The sequence below is a fragment of the Lactuca saligna genome, chromosome 3 (assembly GCF_052625555.1).
Source record: "Lactuca saligna cultivar CGN05327 chromosome 3, ASM5262555v1, whole genome shotgun sequence".
NCBI lineage: Eukaryota > Viridiplantae > Streptophyta > Magnoliopsida > Asterales > Asteraceae > Lactuca > Lactuca saligna.
This window is the reverse complement of record NC_136419.1, coordinates 139,447,677-139,455,461: the sequence shown is the minus strand read 5'-3', so window position 1 is coordinate 139,455,461 and position 7,785 is coordinate 139,447,677. Positions and strand designations below refer to the sequence as shown.

The window sequence follows — 7,785 nt, the reverse complement described above, 5'->3', positions numbered from 1 at the left end:
TCATTTCAAATTTGGTCTCCATCAACTTTATGAATTCAACTGTGAAGCTAGGATTCGAAGAGCCGAAGATGATATCATCAACATAAATTTGAACTATCATTAGATGTTCGCCTTCTTTCTTTCGGAAGAAGGTAGGGTTAATGAACCTTGCTTAAATTTTGTCATTTTTAGAAAACGAGTTAGGGTTTCATACCAGACTCTCGGTGCTTACTTTAAACCATAAACTGCTTTATCCAGCACATAGCAATGATCAGGATATTTCTCGTTCAAAAACCCTAGAGGTTGCTCTACATACACTATTTCTTCTAGTTCTCCATTCAAGAAAGCGAATTTGACATCCATTTGGAAAACTTCAGAGTTTTTATGAGCAGCATATGCTAGGAAGATTCTAACCAATTCCAACCTTGCTACTAGAGCGAAGGTTTCCTCATAATCTATCCCTTCCTCTTGGCAATATTCTTTTACCACCAACCGAGCCTTGTTTCGAATAACGTTCCCCTCTTTGTCCAATTTGTTTCTAAAGACCCATTTCAAGCAGACCACAGAAGCGTCCTTTGGTGTGGGAATCAGCCTCCAAACTTGCTTACGTTCGAACTCATGGAACTCATCTTGGATTGCTTGAACCCAATCAAAATGATAAAGCGCAACATTTACTGTTTTTGCTTTGATTTTGGAGATGAACGAATTAAACACACATAACTCAAATTTAGAGAATAATGCAGTTTGTTTCGCTTTTAATTGAGAACGAGTAAGAACTTTCTCAGAAGAATCACCAATAATTTTTTCTTTAGGATGATCCTTGTTACCTTTCACTAACGGAGGATAATTTGGGTCATAATCCGGATCCAATTTAGCATTCACTTCCTCTTCAAATTCTGATTGATAACTCTCGCCTTCGCTAGTTGCCTTTTCTTTCTCCCCCTCAACTGGTGAAGTGTAACCCGTGGTAGCATCGAAGTTTGCATCCTCTGAGAAAGTTGGATTCTCCCCCTCAAATGTACCTTTATTAGTTGGGGATGGTATAAAATTCTCCCCCTCGAAAGATACATTGTTTGTCTTTAGTGCACACGAACTCTCCCCCTTGAATGTTGAGCCGTTGATTTGAGAGTCAGTACAGGATTGAGCACTTACAGGTTTAGGAATTTCACTTTCCATTTCCTTTGCAGTATCATCGATGATATTTTGGAGATTATCAATCTTGGTATCTGCTACTTTCACCTCTGAGTGTGCCTCTTTCTCCGGTTCATCAAATAACCGAATCTACTCCTCGAACAAGTTGGATATTGGAACCGAGACTTGTCGTAATGTAGGAAAAATTTCCCCTAAGTCACTTTCTCTCCTTTGAACTTTCTTCATGTAATTGTCATCAAAGGTGACGTAATAAGTTTCTTCAATCCATTTAGATCATTTATTCAAAACTCTATAAGCTTTTGACGAGAGTGAATAACCAAGAATTATTCCCTCATTTGCTTTAACATCAAACTTGTTTCGGTTCTCCTTGGAGTTTAGCATGAAATATCTTGAACTGAACACATGGAAAAATTTGACATTGGGCTTTCGATTATTTGAAATCTCATATGGAGTGATTGAGAATCTTTTGTTAAAAAAGGATCGGTTCTGAGTGTAGCATGCGGTTGCAACAACATCAGCCCAGAAGTACAACGGAAAAGAAGCGAAACTGAGCATGGTTCTGGCAGCCTCACTTAAAGAACGATTTCTCCTTTCAAGAATCTCATTCTGTTGTGGTGTATACGGGGCCAAAAAGTTATAAGTTATCCCCTTATTAGCCAGAAAGTCCTCAAAGTCTTTATTCTTGAATTCTAGCCCATTGTCGCTCCTGACATTTCTCACCGTCTTTTTCAGTTGAACTTCCACCTGCTTAATAAATGTCTTCAGCTTGGAAGTTGCTTCTGATTTCTATTTAAGAAATAAAACATAGGTGAAACGTGAAAAATCATCTACAATGACAAGTATGTACTTACTACCACTGATTCTTTCGATAGCTGAAGGTCCACATAAGTCAATGTGCAATAGTTCAAGAGCTTCAACAATCTGTTTATTGATTCTCGTAGGATGACTCTGTCTGCTTTGTTTTTCCATCTCACACGCAGCACATAGATGTTCCTTGTCAAATTTGAGATGAGGGAGGCCTCGAACATGGTCACCAAGCACTAACTTATTAATGCCTTTGAAGTTCAGATGCGATAAACATAGATACCACAACGAGGTTTCATCTGTGTTTGCCTTTGATAGCAGACATATTGCTAGTTTTCCTTTTATTGGGTTGAGATTGAAGAGATACATCTCTCCCTTGTGTTTAGACTTTAACAGAACCTTTTTCGAATGATTTTCAATGATTTCAGAACCCTCATCATCAAATGACACTTTCAGACCTATTCCTACGACTAGTTGTGACACGTTGATGAGGTTATGCTGCAATCCTTCCACACACGCCACTTTTCGAATTGACAAATCTCCATTTGTTACCATATAGTATCCCTTGATTGTTCCATAGGAGTTATTTCCATACTTTACACACCCACCATCTTTTTGGGACTGAAACTCCCTCAGCTCTTCCTTCCTTCCAATCCTGTGACGTGAGCAACCATTATCGATATACCATTCATCATCGAACTGCTCGTCACAAAGAACCTGCAAATTCAAGCTGATTTAGGAACCGAAAGTTTCATGGGTCTTGGTGAGTTTATCACAGAAAAAGGAATTGCAGAAGAAATATCAACCAAAAATGTTCTTTTTACTAAAGTGGTTTGATCTTTTCGTTTAATGGTATACACCTTAATTTTAGTTTTATCTTGTTTAAAGATTGGTGCATTAGTTGGTGTGTTAGTTGGTTTAGGATTTTTCTTTTGAATCCTAGGGTTAGTTGACTTTTTCTTATCTTTGAACTCAGAATCTGACGCTAGTTTTCCCTTTCCTTTGATGTCCTTCACAGAGTTTATTTTGCACGTTTAATTAAAAGAACCGAAACTATTATTGGGACCGAAACTTGACTTTCGATTATGTGGGCCGATATGAGGACTGAAACTAGACTCACTACTAGACAAACAACCTTTTACGATGCTCATTGCGCGTCGTAAAAGGCTCAGACGACGCACAAATGCACGTCAAGGAAGGCCCTGTAATAAAGAGAGACGACGTGCATTTACAACGCTCATTTACGACGCGCAATTATGACGCGCATTTACGACATGCAAATCGTATCAAGGAAGGCCCTGTCATAAAGGAAGACGACACGCATTCGCGTGTCGTAACCTTACGACGCGCGTGTTATTGACACGCAAAGCGTATCAAGAACGCCCCTGTCAAGAAAGGCCATGTCATAAATCAAGATGACACACATTTTTGCGTATCATAATTTTAAATGTTTAAAAAAAAATATTATTTATAGATTTACTAAGAGTAAATTACACGAATGGTCCCTATGGTTTACGGTAATTTGCACGTTTGGTCCCTAACTTATTTTTTTAACTCGAAAGGTCCCTACTGTTTGTTTTTCTTACACGCTTGGTCCCTATCTTACCTAAAAAGACTATTTTTCCCTTGATTTTTAATTTATTTAAATAAACACACTCCTAACCCCACTCCACTCACCTTACCCTACCTATCCCATTATCTTTCCCTAATCAAATAATAATCTTTTTAGGTAAGATAGGGACCAAGCGTGTAACAAAAACAAATAGAAGGGACCAAACACGTAACAAAAACAAACAGTAAGGATCTTTCGAGTTGAAAAAGTAAGTTAGGGACCAAACGTGAAAATTACCCCAAACCATAGGGACCATTCGTGTAATTTACTCATTTACTAATTTTCAAATTAAATAATACATTAAAATCTCATAATATAAAATAAAATACCATAAATAACAAAGATAATTCATTTCACTAATATGTCAAATACAAATAATTATTTCAAAAGTGAGTAAATATTATAAAAAAAAATGAACTCATTTCTATACAATTGATCATCTAGCTTACTATGTGCCAACAACTCTCTATGTGTTTACTTTTTCTTGAGTCTCGTTTCCTCCAAAGCTTCTAGCCATGTGAAAATATGATATCTTGAGTCTCATTTGAAGAACCAAAATCACCTTTAATCACCCAATTAAACTCTAATGTTGGTAGACTAAGAGTTCCAGAATCAAGTTTACATCCATCACCTTCAATCACACAATTAAACTCTAGATCTTCTGTTATTTGAAAGAAATTGGTGTTTGTAATCTACAAACAAAAAACACAAAGACCAAGGTTAACATTTGCTATATAAAAAGCACAACAGCTCGAGTGCTATTCTGAGAAAACCACATTAATTTTCCCAACACATCCTGCATTTATATAAAAAACTTTGAATTTTGGTAAATAAAAAATTATGGATAAACCTTTTCAGAAATATAGAAGGATCATGAGTGCACCTCTCCAGCTTTAACATCATGGATATGCGGCATGAACCCCACTCCAGGTGAACCTAAAAACGGTTTTTACCATGTAAGCTAATCTTAAGAGATGAAAGGACCAAATTATCCTCAACATGAAAACGATTACATACTTGCATATTAATCTAAAGGATGACCCAATCCTATAAAAGCTTATGCTTGAATGAAATGTGGAAAAAAAATAAGAAATTTCTTGTTGTATGGTTTTAAATGATGCATATGGATTATGATATAACAAACTGAATAAAGACAAACTTACTAGCTTCATGGTCTTTCTTTAAAGCAACTACCATATTCAATGCGGTCCCCACGGGACTAGGTACATCTCTGGCTTCTGTAATTTCTTTAGAGGATGCCATTTCAATCCATCGTTTAACAACAACTACTTTTAGGACTTATTGATTTATTTTAAAAACATACTCGAATGTTTACAACCTCCTAAAGAAATTCATTAAGAAAAGTTAATAGTTACTTTAGTAATATTTTGTTATCATGCTTATACTATTTGTAATATGTAATTACCAAAGAGAAAATTCAGACCTTGATTGCATCCAAGAAGTCATTAACAGGTTCATGATCATGGGTCCAAGGTTTCTTGAATTGCTGAAGTAAATCTAGACACGATTTGTCTGCATAATTATATAAAACATACATCATAATTCTTAATTTTTCTTTCGTTTCTATTAAAAATGTGTAGATATATATTCATTCTAACCTGATTTGATATCTCTAGAGCTATAAGTTCAGCAATTCCTCTGCTAGCCTGCATTAACATAAACAAAAGCTTATAATTCAGAAACATAATAATAATAATAATAATAATAATAATAATAATAATAATAATAATAATAATAATAATAATAATAATAATAAAAGGATACAAATTAAGTAGGTGGAATATAAATTGTGAAGCTCTCCAACTCCAAGGAATAGAAATCTATGGTCTACCAACGTTCGACCAACTAATTTTAGAGCAGAAATAAGCCCTGCAAGTACCACTGATGTTGTCCCTTGAAAAAACAAATAAAAAGCTATTTAAAACAAAAAGCTTTAAAAAAGGTTCAAATATTTAATCTCTATTTTTTGTGCATGTATATCGTCATTAAAAACAAGATGGGTGGTGTTATACTTTGCAAGAAGATCAAATGCATTATGGTTAGCAAAATCTTCAAACTGAATGAGAAATTTTTCCCTATAATTTTGCTTCAAAGCTATCATGAACTCATTCATAAGTTCACTATACTCCTGTTAATAAATAAAAATTGAAGTTGATCTTTTTTATTTTTTTCTAGGTATTTCTCTCTTTTTTTGGGAGTTGGATCATTTTACCCCTATGGTCCTAGTCATAGTTTGATGTTTGAAGTATTAGCATATCTGATATATGGCTCTAGGCTTCATGGTTTTTACTCCTTCACTTTGAGAAATACCCTTGATGTCATTGAATGACCCTGCCCTCTAAATGAATAGAAGCTAAAGGCACCTTTGATGCTTCTGATATGTGATCAAGCAATAAAAACTGATTCACCTTACATAACCAAGCCTTAATATCATCACCTCCAAAATGAGGGAACTCAATCTTTGTCAATCGTGAAGAGTGTTGATTAGGATGTCCAATTAAATCCTACAGGGTGTTCAGGATTCACCTATACCTTTGTGTATCGTTGCTCCAGTTTATGTTTCTGATACCAATGATACAACCTACTGATTAATGGCTGGGAAACAAAGTCTCAATGGTTAGTCAACCCAAATCAACCAGAACAGCTAAAAGGAAATAATTAGCTATTGAATAAGAAATGACAGCAAAACAGAGTAAGAGAGAATTAGAGAAGAAGAAGCATAAAAGTAAACACATAATTGAATGACATTGCATTGCTTGAGCAATGAAAATTATCATATGATTAAATGACATTGTATTGCTTAAGCAGCAACATACTTTTTCAAACCCTCAAAGAAGGAGAAAGTTGGCTTTGATTGACTAACAGGAGATGGTGGTGGAGGTATGATTATGGGTATGTTGAGAAACTTCTTCAATGAGAGTTTCTTTATTACTGAAACAAGAATAGCAAAAAAAAATCAGATGTTAATTCAAACAACATGATCTAAGTTATTTAATAACTTCTATCAACTTACTTAATCCATATAGTAGGGAGAACAAGTTGGAGGTGATCCAATAACAGAAGAGGGCCTGCATGAAAATGAAAATGGTATTTAAATTTGAGGGAGGGGTAGTTTAGTATTTAAAAAAAGAGATATAGTAGTGAACTAGCCTTTGGGAAACTTGCAATGAGGGGAACTGTAAGTGCAGCAAAACCCCTTGAAACATTTTTCAATGTGGCAGCAGGGTTACCTTCCAAACTTTCTTGCATGTATAGTGTCCATTTTAAAAACAAGATATCCAAACATCAATAGGTATTCCATTTTATGTGAGTATCATGTAGAAGGGAATCAGTGTAAACTTGATTCAATCATTGAGCATGCCTACAATCAAGCAAAACAGAAGTTATTAAGTTTTGTAATTTGTAGTTTAGAAAATGGGATTAAATGTAAAATGCTATGATAAACAAACAAATGATCCACACCTTGTCATAAAATAAAAAGAATAGATTACATGAGTGGCATTTGGTTATCAATCATGATTCCAGTTTCTTTTCTTTTTTTTTACTAGAAATTGTACATAAATTCACACCCATATAATGGAAAAAAATTAAACGAACATTTTCATTCTCATACATCACTGCATCACAAAGCAGAAACTGCCTCGGATGCTTCTAATGTTTCTCTTCTGTGTTCTGGAATGAGAAACAGTGAAGATGCTTCCATAGTTGCTCTGGTTCTTCACCTTCTCTCACTATCTATTCATCATAATCATGAATATACAAAATATTATAAGCAATAGGGACTTGAAGATACAAGCAAACTATTTTATAGAAGCTTTTTCAAATTAAGACATTACCTGAACAATAGAGCTTGTTGCCAGACCTTTTCTAACAATGAAGTCATCACCAACAATCTACCACTAGTTATCATCATCTTCCCCACTTGTTCGCCTAACCCAAATATACACTACATCTACAATATAAGCTATATACACACATCTGGAATCAGGAATTCCCATATAACTACCCATTTCAACTTCTTCCATAGTAGGCCACTGATAAAGAACAAACTCAATTTCAAACATTTATATTGATACTTGGAGCTTTTCTCTCTTGATATATATCACATGGAGCTGGTTATTTGGAATCCTTTCTCTGTTCTCTGATAATTACCAAATAATATCAATGGAATATATAACTTCTTATATAAACATGAAGCTTGTGACATACATATAGGT

The 7,785-nt window shown here is 34.7% G+C and overlaps 1 pseudogene; it reads right to left on the bottom strand.

Moving 5' to 3' along the window:
- Window positions 1–4,985: 4,985 nt before the first annotated feature.
- On the bottom strand, window positions 4,986–6,817 carry LOC145036023 (NADP-dependent malic enzyme, chloroplastic-like; annotated as a pseudogene).
- Window positions 6,818–7,785: the final 968 nt, after the last annotated feature.